Raw genomic sequence first — 11,779 nt, 5'->3', positions numbered from 1 at the left:
ATGTTGATGATGGTGATGGTGGTAATGATCCTGATGGTGATGGTGTTAGTGGTAATGGTGATGATGGTGGTGATGGTAATAATCATGATGATCATTATGGTGATGGTAATGGTGGTGATGATGGCGATGATCATGATGGTGATGGTGATAGCGATGATGGTGATGATGGTGATGGTGGTTTTGGTGGTGATGTTGGTGATGATCATTATGGTGATGGTGATGGTGATAGTGATGATGGTGATGATCGTGATGGTGATGGTGATAGTGATGATTGTGATGATCGTGATGGTGATGTTGGTGATGATCATGATGGTGATGGTGATAGTGATGGTGGTGATGATGATGGTGATGATGGTGATGATGGTGATGGTGGTTTTGGTGGTGATGTTGGTGATGATCATTATGGTGATGGTGATGGTGATAGTGATGATGGTGATGATCGTGATGGTGATGATGGCGATGATCATGATGGTGCTGGTGATAGTGATGGTGGTGATGATGATGGTGATGATGGTGATGGTGGTTTTGATGGTGGTGGAAGAGGAGGAAAAGAAGGAAGACCAGGAGCAGAGGAGGGACCAAGATGGGGAGAATGAAAAGGAAGAGGAAAGGAAGGAGCAGCTGGAGGCCACTATGTGTGGCTACTGTACGTTCCTTAGCTCGCGCAGTTGTTCTAGGTATGCTTTGAGGTCTACACATAAGGTGACCGCTCGTGAATTTTATGATCAAGGAGATCGAAGTCAGAATTGTGACTGATCTGAGGTCACCCTCTAGGCAATCATCAAGCCAGCATTTGCCTTGTAATATTTTTTTGTGAGAAAAAGCCAACATTTGAACATGCAACCTTGAAGATCTTTTTGGTTCCAAACCTCCCCCTAGCACCCAGCATGGCGGTTGGCACATAAGGAGGTGATCAACAAATTTCATATAAATCAGAATTTATTTCTCAAGGAATTGTTATCCCTCCAGGTTATGCTTTGGGAGTTGTTCCAAGGCCTGTGGGTCGTCATTTCTTTGCAAGTCCCAGTGGTGAAGACAGTCTTCCTTCCGGAGTGTGCTGGTTATTACGCTCTCCTCAACCCCAAACCCACACTTTTCTGAGATTCACCCTGTGGCACAGGGCCTGGGACTCTGCAAACCGATTTCTAGGCAGATAACTGTTGTGTCTTAGGCTCTGTCACTAGTGGGCGCTAGAGGGAGATGCAAGGTTGGAAGGGGGAGACAGGCCTAGTTCTTTTCCTTCTGCTTGCAGTCCTCCTGTGGGGGGACAAGCCTCACTTCTTCACCTTAACAATGGCCTTTCATCTTTGCAGCAGCACTTGGTAACCATCTTCAATTTTTTCCAGCACTCCCCCAAACCCCATTGCATTCCCAGAGCCAGCTGGGTAGTGTCCCCCTCCGCAAGAGGTCCAGATCCCAGCTCTGTGAGGTCCCCTCTCTGACCTTCTAGGTTCTAACACCTGTCCAAACAATTTCCTAAAGCAAATTCTCTCTGTTTAAATAACTAGTGTGCTTTCTTATGTGGAGGTGTACCCTGGCTGATACAAGGTAAATTTGATTTGGGGCAGTAACTGTTCTTTGGACCTAGGTCTTAGGAAAAAGAAAAAAAAAGAAGAAGAAGAATCAGATTGTCTGGTTTTTGCATTTTACATCAGAAATAAGGCTTCACCATGAAGAAATGAGATGGATGTTCTCTTATGACTTACTGAGCTATTTCCCACCTCTTGGTTTTGGTTTTCTATTTTTACCACCTTGACAGGCAAGGGTCTGAGCATAATGAGCCTAGAAGGTCCAGTGTCCAGAAGGCAATGGACAGACTTTCCCTCGAGTCTGGATTTGACCCCTCCCAGCACCTCCACTCTGGCCTCAAGGGCTGGGAAGGGGTCACTGACATCCTTTTAATGTTCCCAGTTGAGGCCCCGAACTCCTTCCTGCATTTATCCTTAGAGTGGTGGCATCAACCTGAAACTGTCAAAAGACTTTTAACTTTTAAACCCTAAGAGAGGAAGGACAGCTAAGAAACAAACACAAAGAGGGCATGAGTTAAAGCAATCCTGGCACCGCTCATCATCTAGAGTTTGGAACTTGCTTGCAGCCTGACCCTCAAAAGAATCCAGAGGAAGGTTGTTCTTCCTCATTAACGAGCTCTTGGACGGTGTCCCCAGAGCCAGAGTCATTTGCCACCCACGTCCAGGGGGTGTGATGGTGCTGATAATGGTAAGTTCTTATATTAAGTCACTTAACCACCCTATAAGACAGATACTGTTCCTAGCCCCATCTTACAGATGACAAAACTGAGTCACAGAGAGGCTAAGTAACTTTCCCCATGTCACTCTGCTGGTAGATAGCAATCGGGGGTGTGGACCCAGTGAATCTGGATCCAGAGCTCCCCTCCTAACCAAACTTCCAGTTCTTTTCCCTGGAATGTCCCTCTTTTCCGGGCGGTTCACCCTCCACGGCATCAATCTTGCAAACTGCCGTCGACTAAGGGCTTACTTCACAAGGCAGCCTAGATTTTTGGAAAACTCCTTGTATCGGGCTGGCATTTCCTTCTAGTCTCTTCCACCTTGGGTTCTTGGGATTTCCTTTTAAAGATGCATAGAATGAATGAATCTATGTGTCTTTAAAACCAGCCTGAGTCCCTGTCTGAGTTTTCTCTTCTCACATGGTCTGAGATCATCCTGACCCACCACCTCCACGTAGCTGACCTTGGGCTGGTGACATAACCCTCTTTGCCTCTGTATCCTCATCTGTGAAATGGGAATCATGGGAATGTACACCCACTGGGTGCTTTACATAGGAAGCCTCTGGAGCAGCGCTGAGCACACTTGGGTAAACGTGGGCTCCTGGTTTGGTTCTGTAGAATTAACACCCCCAGTCTTTCCGACGGGGATGGTCATGAACTTGCTCGGTACACAGTGTGGTTCTACAGAACCAGCCGCACATTTTGTGACCCTGCCCTCTGTCTGTCCTTCTCCACTGCCCCTCTCCTTAGAATCTCTCAACCTTCCCCGGATACATACTCGGCCAGATACCCAATTTGCTGGCTTCTAGTTTTGCCCTGTTTCAACCCATCTTCCCCTGGGCTTCCATGGTGTTCCAGAGAAACACAAATCGGCTCTGGCACCAGTCCTGCTCAGCTCCTGCGTGACTGCTCCTGGGCTGCTGGATAAAGCTCAGACTTCTTACTTTGACTTGCAAGTTTCTCCTTGGTTTGTCCCCTGCTGTCCTATCTGCCTCTCCTCCCCTCTCTGCCCTCCTGCTCCATTTTTGGTGAAATGGACCATCTCTTAGATCTCTGAGCCTCCCCTGATTTTGGGCCTACCTGCTTCGGGCCTGATTCCTCAGGGCCTAGCAGAGGGGGCCAGGTGTGCAGGAGGGGGACGGGTAGACCCTGGCTGATGTCTGGGCTGGTGGGATGGTGCATAAGGTAAGGGGTCTGTAAGCCGGCGTGGCCTCCATGTCAGTTCATGGCATTATTTTTTCCAGGGGTCACATTCAAAATCTGTAACCACATTCGTCTGGTCTGCAGACCTCCTGATGGACCAGGCATTAACCCTTTAGTTGACAGATCCTGAAGAGTTTTGGGGGGTCCAGGGAGATAGTAGGGATGGGGTATAGGCTCCAAGGAGCAGTGATTTTTAACACAGTGGTTTGGAAGCATTGCAGTATTTTAGCAATGGTACGGCAGTGCCTGTTTCCCCAGAAAGCTCCTTCCCCATCTCTGGGCCCCATTTGCTTCCCTCTCCCCGGCTCCCCCCCAAGCCCTGTCCCACCTCCAGCCGATCACTATTTGGAGGCTTTTATTTTGAAGCCTGCTCTGGGTCCGGGTGACCCGTTTTTTCCAGAATTTGCCCACAGGGCTTGGAAAGTCTCCCTCCCCACATGGCACTGTGGACACCCATCTGGCCCGGTTCTTTAGCTTAAAGGCCCCTCAGCCCGGGGTTGCCCATCAGGATGAGGACAGGGGGCTCTCAGCCGGTTCTTCTCATCGTTCCCAGCTTACAGAATGCAGACAGCAGCGGGCGGCATGAAAAGTCATGATTTGACCCCCGAGACCTTCATCCAAATAGGTTTGCAAACTGCATTAACCGTTGAGACAAGAGTTCAGTAATCACATCAAAAAGCGAAGGGTGTTGTTTGCATCCTTGTGTGGCAAGGATGGAGTGCTCTTGGACTGGACAGGACCTGGGTGACCTTGCACCGGCCTCTGGGTGTGTCCACGGGTCAGGCAGGATGCCTGTCTCCAAAGGGTAAACTCCTCTGCTCTGTCTTCCTGTCCGTCGTGGCGGGTGCTCTCCATCAGGTGGCATGCTGGACCCCAGGCAATTCATTCTCCAATCCAAGAGACAAGTTCCCCACCTGTAAAGAGAGGCAAAATACAAAGAAAAATTTTTTTGAAAATCACATGGCCAGTTGGAAAAATGGAATGTCGGTCATGCTTCACTCCTGGAGGAGGTGGTAAGGATGACTTCCTAGTTCAGGAAAAGGCCTTGGTTAATTTTGGGGTCATTAAAAAAGGGCAGTCTCCTGGGCAGAGTCTGGATGGAAGATGTTTACGCACATGGTGCACCACCTGCAGAGGAAAGGTGGGTGTTGGTGTCCTCTCCCTTCTGAGCTCTTGCTGACATTATAGAGGAAAAGTAGAAAAAGCACGATCCCACAAAAGTGGGGAATAGAAAGGAGGTATCAAGAGATGAGAGATTGCAACACACTTTTGGAAGGGGCTTTGTTTGGAATGATGGTGCTGTATTTAGAAAGGCCGAAGGAACTCAGCACACTGGTGAGTGTGGGCACACTGGTGAGAAGGAAACAGAGTGAGGCTTGAACCCCAGTGACGTCCAGACACAAGGGGAGCTGGTGGAGGGGATGATGGTGATGGTGCGAGATGAGAGCTGATGGCCATGGGCTTACCGGTGAGCCTCCTGCAGGAGGTTCACTCTCTGAAGATGGTAGAGAGGAAACTCTCACGATACCAAGGTCACCGGCATGACAGAGGGTGGGGACATGGGGCTGAAAACAGGATACTAATTGGAAGTCTGATTCCCAAATGGTCAGAACATCTTCCTGGTCCTCTCACTCCCAAGGAACCTGAGCCTGTTCCTACATCCTAAGCAGAGACTGGCAGCTGCCAGACAAGTTACTGGAGAATTTCCTAGAGAAAAAGACTCATGGCTGCCATCATAGTTGGAGTTCCCAACAATGTAGCTGTTTCTCCACCCCAACACAAAAACAGACACCTGTCAGTCCATAAACCCTCCCTTGCACTTGGAGAGCTTCTGATCAGCGTTTTTAGTACATTTGTCTTAAGTGTTAGTGAACAACCCAAGAGTACTGACACATCAGGAAAGCTGTGAATGTGCAACAGAGACACCAAGTGAAAAAGATAAAAGAAGTGCCTGGAAAAAACCCCTGTCCCTCTAGATTGGACTCAAGAATGAATGAGCTAGATCAGAATGACTCCAGTCAAACCACAGGGGCAGGAGCAAAAAAAAAAAAAAAAAGAAGTGCTTATCGTTGTATCCCACTACTGGAGATTTCTGGGCTTGTTTGTTACACAGCAAAAGCTGACTGATACAATCCATAAACAAGAAGAGGGCACTATAACAACCGAATAATCGGAAAGCAAGAGAGAGGTCTTGGAAATTTAATATAAGGGAGCCAAAATAGGAATTTCAGTGGCAGATTTAAAAAGTAGGTCACAGAACCAGTTCTTGGGATATAACAGGAAGAAATGAAGACGAAAAAGAGGAAGGGAAGGAACAGGCTTAGAGAAGCAATCAGGAGGTCTACCATCTGACTTAGAAATTTTTTTTTTTTAGGGGGCGAGAGAGAGCAGAGAAAATTATCAAAAAAACAGTCCAAGGAAACTTCCCCAAACTGAAGATCCTGAGTGTCCACATTGAATTAGGCCTATCATAGAAGTAGTAAAATGAAAAAGAAACGTCCACGCATCGTCATGTGACCCCAGAAGATCACAGATAAAGAGGAGTTTCCAAAAGCTTCCAAAGAGGAAAAAAAAGATTGAATACATGCAGTAGAAAAAAAAACAACAACACTGAACCTCATTTACTATAAGAAGAAACTGAGGGATCATATCTAACAATCAATCAGTCAAAAACAGCACTTTAAGACTTTTGTTCAGAAATACAGAGGAGGGGTGCCTGGGTGGCTCAGTGGATTAAGCCGCTGCCTTCGGCTCGGGTCGTAATCTCGGGGTCCTGGGATCGAGCCCCGCATCGGGCTCTCTGCTCCGCGGGGAGCCTGCTTCATCCTCTCTCTCTGCCTGCCTCTCTGCCTACTTGTGATTTCTCTGTCAAATAAATAAATAAAATCTTAAAAAAAAAAGAATAAAAAAAGAAATACAGAGGAATTTAGAGGGAATCACGGAAGGCTTCCAGTAGTCCCTTTGGGATGGGAAGGAGAGGGCCGGAGCTTTTCAGTCCTCCTCTTCCTTGTTGCCGTGCCTGTGCCTTTTGAATTTTTTTTTTAATGTTTTATTTATTTGACAGAGAGAAATCACAACTAGGCAGAGAGAGAGGAAGAAGGAGGCTCCCCGCGGAGCAGAGAGCCCAATGTGGGGCTCGATCCCAGGACTCTGGGATCATGACCTGAGCTGAAGGCAGAGGCTTTAACCCACTGAGCCACCCAGGCACCCCGTGCCTGTGCCTTTTAATCAAACACTGACAACTCAAGGAACAGAATTAACAGGTGTAGTCAGAGCCACTGGGTAGGGAGGAGAGCTGGAAGGGAAGGCTCACATAATAGGCAACACTTGGAGCCCAAAGACAGAGACAGCTGGCGAGGGTTTTCTTGCAGCAAGAGTATGCAGAGGCCATCGCCCTTCTGGTCACCCCTCCACCTTCCGCTCTTCCCTAAAGGTCTATAAATGTGGTCCGAGGGGAGTGAGGGGAGAGGAGCATGTCTCACGTGGGACGCTGCCAGACTCAGGGAGGCCAGGTTTGGGAGGGAGGGTGTGGCCACAGAGGAGAGAAACCCCCTCTTCCTCCTCTTACTAGAGGAAGGGGACTCATGGGAAGAAGAATCAGGGTGAAGGCCCCCATGACAGCCCCAACTTCCTCGTCTTAAGCACCTACTGTGTGCCAGGCAGACAACACCTTTCAATCCTGTGACGCCTTTCCAGGGGATGGCACATAGTCTTTCGGGAGAAACAGGGGCTGGCCGAGCAACGGGGTGTGGCCCTCATGGGGCACCAGCAAACCGCAAACACGGATTCGAGCTGGAAGAGGAGAGGGACGAGGCCAGAGTCAGGCGGGAGCGTGGCCTGGATGACAGCAAGCTGGACTGGTTCTCCGGAGAGCTGGAGGGCTGGAAACCTCAGTTCATTCTTTCCAGGAAGGGCCTCCTGAAGCCAGTGGGAAGAGAGAGGCAGGGCTGAGGCGGGACGGGAAGGTTGGGGGAGCAGCTCAGGCAAGACAGGAGGCTGTAGGGATGGAGCGAGGGGGCAGCTGGAGGGCATCTGGAGCTGAAACACATTCCTGGGGATTGGCTTTAGCAGCCGAGGGAGGACGAGGAGGCCGCGTGACCTCCAGGTCTCTGCCTTGGCTGAACGGCAGAGACGGAGGTCGCAGGAGGAAGGGTGCCCTGCAGAGCTGGGGGGCATCTGTGGGTGGTGGGGGCCCAGAGGCAGTTGGACGCAGGGGCCTGGGGCACCCCTGGGGAGCGGCTGGTAAAGGGGCATAGGAGTAGATGAAGCCTGTAGCCAGGGAGAGTGCGGGTGTGTGGGAGGGGACTGAGGAAGTAGACAGGGGAGGAGCCCAGAAAGGGGCCGCCAGATGTGCAGGAGGAACTGAGGAGCACGTGGGTTCAGGGAAACTGAAGCAATCGGTGGAGACCAGGGCTGGGGAAGGGCGCTGGGGCAAGGGTGGGGTGCACAGAGGGCAGGACTTCTCAGGGCCTTGGGGGTGGGGTGCGCAGGTGGGAGCAGATTGCCAAAGGGTGAGAGGATGAAGGGCAGTTACAGAATTTCCAGAATTTCCTCCTGTTGCAAAGCTCTCCGGTTCCGGGGTGTGCGGTTCCGGGCTCCGGGGCATGCTGGGCAGTTAGTGGTCCTTGTGGGCTGGGACAGAGGAAGCTCTTCCCTGAACCTGGAGGCCAGAGCCCAGAGGAGGAGATGCAACCTGTGAGCCTACCCACCTGCTTTGCCCCCTTCCTCGCGTCCTTCCTCCACCCGCCACACGCACTCGTTGAGCCCAGTTGGGACACTGGAGAATCACAGATGAATGCGGTAGTCCTTGACCCGCAGGTGCTCCTGGCACACGAGCCTCAGTGGGAAGGGCTGGAAAGTCTAGAAGCCTAGCTCTTATGGGTAGGGTCCCCCAATCCATGAGCGCTAGAGCTAGAGGCCACCCCCAGCCTTCAAAGAGTCATTGACAAGCTTCTGCTCCCAGCGCAGGTTCCTCCTGCCTGATGGTCCTGCTTCCCTAGGGACGCCCTACCCAGGGGCTGGACTTGTGTCCTCGTGGGCTGGCTGCGTGTTGGGAAAACAGAAGGAGCTCAAATTATTTTAGCAGTGAGCATGTAAGACAGGGGACTGGTTGAACAGATCTTGGAGGACGGAAAAGCAAAAGGGACATTGCAGTATTGCAGTAAGCAGACGGTGCACCTGCTATCAGGAAGGAAGAGAGTGGGGTTATCACAACCTAGAAGCTTGGAGGAGGAACAGGTCGGGGGGGGGGGGCGCTCAGCTGATGTTGGTGCCTCAGAAGCTTGGAGAAGGTCCCTCAGGGAGCTGGGACTCAGAAATTCAGACCTCCGAGGAGGCGATTCGGTGAGGCTCATGCTGGGGATGTGGGAAAAAACTAGGATTGACCTCCAGGGCGGTGCTGTTGGGTACAGGGAGCAAACAGCAAGGAGTAAATGCCTTCCTCCTCTCCATCCTTCTGGTCTCCTGGGAGAAGCTACTGTCGGCAGGAACGAATGGGAATCAGTCCGCCGAGCAGCAATGTGGTTTGGAGACCCAACACCGGCTCCCAAAAGCTGAGCAGAGAAGGGTAGGTCTGACGTGGAGAGGAGACAGTTTAAGAACCAGCCCAGAGGCTGTGACTGCATTTCGATCCCCCTCCTGCCCCCCACCAACCCCCGCCCTCGCATTCACAGACCTGCAGTCTTGGAGCCATCGTGGACCTGGAACCTTCGCCCATCAACTTCCCGATACACTGGCTGGTGGGGTTGTAAAACGGCACAACCGCTTCAGAAAACAGTTTCCTTCTAAAGTTAAACACCATAGGATCCAGCCCTCTACCCTTAGACCTCTACCCACGAGCAATGAAACACAGGTTCACATGAGCCTTAATGCTGGAATGCCTGTCACAGCTTTGTTTTAATAACTCTAAACCCGGAGCAGCCCTGATGTCCATCAGTCTGTGGAAAGATCATCAACTGTGGTCTGGCCATAGAAGAGACGACCACTCGGTCATAAAGGGACAAAGCCGTGATGTACACAACATCAATGAATTGCAATAGCCTGAGACTCTGGGGAAAAAAGCCAGACACAAAAGACCACGTACTCTGTGATTCCATTTGTATGAAATTTCAGAAATGGCAAGATAGAATAATAGAGAGCAGAGCAGGGAGGTCGGCGGCAAGGGGCACGAGGGATCTTTTTGGGATCATGGAAATGACCTCTATTGTGTTGTGGTTGGTTACATGATTGTTGAGACCCATTGACCTGTACACGTTAAGGTGGTTGAGTTTTACCCCATGCCAATGACACTTGATAAAGCTGATTTTTAAAAATTAAATCCGAAGGCTGTTAGCAGGGGGCACTTAGTCTACTTACTTCCAAAGCCACCTCCTGTGAGCTACCATCCTCGTGACAAAGGGATCTTTAAAAAATGTTCATCAAGGGCACTTGGGTGGCTTAGTGGGTAAGCCTCTGCCTTCGGTTCAGGTCATGATCTCAGGGTCCTGAGATCGAGCTCCGCGTCGGGCTCTCTGCTCAGTGGGGAGCCTGCTTCCTCCCCACCTCTGCCTGCCTCTCTGCCTACTTGTGATCTCTCTCTGTGAAATAAATAAAATCTTAAAAACAAAAGTTCATTAGATTACATCACTCTTTATTTAAAGACCGCGATGGATTCTCTTTCCTCTGTGAAAGAATTCCAGAGGAAAACTACGGCCTACGAGTCCGTCGGTCCTTCTTACTGACCCCAGCACTTGCGGGGACAGGAGCCATAGTACCAATGGGGACCCAGGCACTGGGTATCAACACCATGAAGCTGTAAATCAAGCCAACAGACGGTTACTAGAGCAAGTTCCCTGTCAGGCAGACCTCCGTGAAATGCTGGAAGGTCAGGTTCAAATTGAGAATTCCGGGAGTCCCGGGAGCTCTGTGCGGGAAGGTGATGGCGGGCAGAGGCACGCGCTAAGCCACCGCCTCCCCGCCCCTTGCCTTTCCACCCTGGCTCCGTCTGAACCTGGGAGGACACCTGCTAGGCCTCTGGAGACATCTGTGTTTGTGACCCCCTGGGGGCTGAAACCAGCACTGGGCGTGGAACTGGGGAAACGATTCTCTGTATCTCCCGGCTTCTCCTGGAATCATTCGTACCTTGTTCCGTGTGCATGTGTGTGTGCGTGCAAGTGTGGGCGTGCGTGTACACACATGCTTTTGCGTATACGCCTGCGTGTGTTCGATGTCCGTGCGTATGTGCGCGTGTGTATGCACGCCTCCGTGTTTATGTGTGTAATTCAACCGCAGGGGGAGCTCGGTGAGGGCGGCAACCGGGCCGGGTTCCTGTCTGTTTCCTTCATACCTGGGCGGGGTGGATGTTAAGTGCGTGCCTGTGGAATGAACACATGGGAGAATGGGGGCCAGCCGACACAGTGACTGAGTGTGTTTTGGAGGCATCCGGATTTGAGGTCAAAATCTTACCTTGCTGCTCACTCCCTAAGTCACTGTGGTTCGGGCTCCTGATCTTGCAGAAACCGTTTCCTCATCTCCAGACCAGGGATAAAAATATGACCTCTTTTATAGGGGTAGGTGTGAGGATTAAGTAGCAATAACCGGAGCCAACATGTACTGGGCTGGACGTGGGCCGGGCACTGTTCCTAGATTTTGCAAGTGCTAACTCATATATTCATGCAATTTTCTGGTGAAGGGGTGGTGAAACCATAAACCCAGTGCGTCTCGGTGCCTGTTTCTGACCAGTGGAGAGGAGGTTCAGGATCCTTAGCCGCTGGGAGCATCTTCTCACGAGTCCTGCTCAGATTCCCACCGCCGGGCTCTTCTGGGGAGGACCGTGGGATCCAGCACCGAGGGCTCCCCGGGGCTAGCACACAGCTTGCTTGACCCTCTAAGTGGGGCTGTTCCTTCTACTGCGGTTCATGGCATTTCTCCTCTAGGTGGCGCTGCAGAGCGGCAACCGGGATGTTGATTCGCGGCGCCTCCTGGTGGTCTGTTTCTGTCAACACATCGATTATGTGTAAAGCCGTTTCCATAAAGTCAAGTGTGGGGAGAGTGGGTTAGAGGAATGTGGGAAAAAATTAGAAGCTGATGCGAGCAGTTTTAAGATCCAGAGGAACAAAGTGCGCCTGGGGAGATAGATCAGGAGGGGTCCAATCCATACCAAGAAAATTATACTCAATAATAACAATATTAACATTTGTAATCTACTGACCACCTTCTGTGTGTGGGTGCCATACTAAGCATTGGACCTTCATCCTCCTATTGAACACATTTCCAGAAAGCTTGCATCCCAAAGACAATTATCTTTATCTGGAGCCGGGCACACGCTGGGCATCTGGCACATAGTAGGTGCTC

This window comes from Meles meles, chromosome 7 (genome assembly GCF_922984935.1).
Source record: "Meles meles chromosome 7, mMelMel3.1 paternal haplotype, whole genome shotgun sequence".
NCBI classification, from domain to species: Eukaryota; Metazoa; Chordata; class Mammalia; order Carnivora; family Mustelidae; genus Meles; species Meles meles.
The sequence above is the reverse complement of the archived record's forward strand: the minus strand, read 5'-3'. Positions refer to the sequence as shown.